This window comes from Fulmarus glacialis, unplaced genomic scaffold, assembly GCF_000690835.1.
Source record: "Fulmarus glacialis isolate BGI_N327 unplaced genomic scaffold, ASM69083v1 scaffold19939, whole genome shotgun sequence".
NCBI lineage: Eukaryota > Metazoa > Chordata > Aves > Procellariiformes > Procellariidae > Fulmarus > Fulmarus glacialis.
Genome location: NW_009232840.1, coordinates 53,610 through 54,935, shown reverse-complemented (window position 1 = coordinate 54,935; position 1,326 = coordinate 53,610).

Sequence of the window (1,326 nt, the reverse complement as noted above, 5' to 3'; positions counted from 1 at the left end):
GCGGTGGAGGTGGAGGCACGGGGAGGTCGGAGGAGGGGGTTGGTGGCAGGGGTATTTCGGGTTGAAAGCGAAAAGGAGAGTATCCAAACGCAAGCGGCTGTAACTTGCTTAAGTGACTTCGGGGCCCGCAGGTCATCAGCCGGGTACAAGATGTGCAGGCGGAGGGGATTTGAGGTCAGCGCACATCTCGTGAAACTTTCAGGGTTAGTGTTGGTGAGGTTCTGGTGAAAAAGCGGGTTCACGCTCGTGCCGGTGGGTCAGCGTGTGGCCAAGGGCTGCGAAGCCCTCAGAGCCTGTGTGCGAGGGCACTCGGGAAAGAGGATAAGGGGTGAAATGAAGACTGCTACCAGGAGGACTTTTGCCATACTGGTGACAAGCTGGGTGCAGTGTGTGACAGCAGGTGTAAAAGAAAGACAAGAAAATGCAGTTCAAGGGTCCCTGTTGCCTTCCATCTCCCCCGTCCTTTTCTTCTCGTATTAAAAGCAAATTGGAATGTTTGTTTCTCTCACTTCTAGAGTGGATGCTTGTATTTAGGCCTCAAAACAGCTACCTTTCCCTGGTCAAGACGTGGTGTTACCAGCATAATGCAAAACTTAAGACATGGAAGGTGCCAGTGTACATGTATACTGGCTGCAGGGAGAGCTGATGCCGTGCTGCAGAAGGCAAAATCCCCAGGTTTTGGAAATCTCTGCTTTGACCTCCCTTCGGAAAGGTTAACTGAAGGGAGGTGGTGAGCAATCGGGGTTGTAGGAGAGACTGTGGATCAGAAACTCCCCCTAGCTGCAATCCTGCTTCTGCCCTTGCAACTCGGTGTATCTGCATTTTTGGAGGCAGATTTTATTTTTAATTGACGGAAGTTGAAAGGGAATAAAAATATGTGCAGGTTTCTCTCCAGCTAAAGTATGACCTGGGAATAGAAAAGAGTTTCCAGTTCCATTTAGGCATTTTTCCGTTGCAGACAAAGAAGAGAACTAGCTGGATTGTGGCATATAGTTGCTCATCACTTTGTTAAGACTTAAATGATTTGCATTTACTTGCTGATGTGTGTGGTGTTTCTGCTGCAGGAATAGCAGGTGTGCAATAAATGCATTTTGTGTACCATCCTTTTAGGACTCTTCTGAGCAACTTGTTAGTGTTTTAGGGGAGACCAATCTTTAAAGCATATGTGGAAGTACTCAGCATCCATTTCTTGTAGTTGAATGAAAGGAACCTAAGCAGACAGTTTTTTTAAAAAAAGGGAAATGGTGAGGGTGAGTGCTGGTTTCACGTGGTGTGCAGGTGGCTCTGTGCATGTCAAGGAACTCATGTCTGGCTTTTTATTTTCAG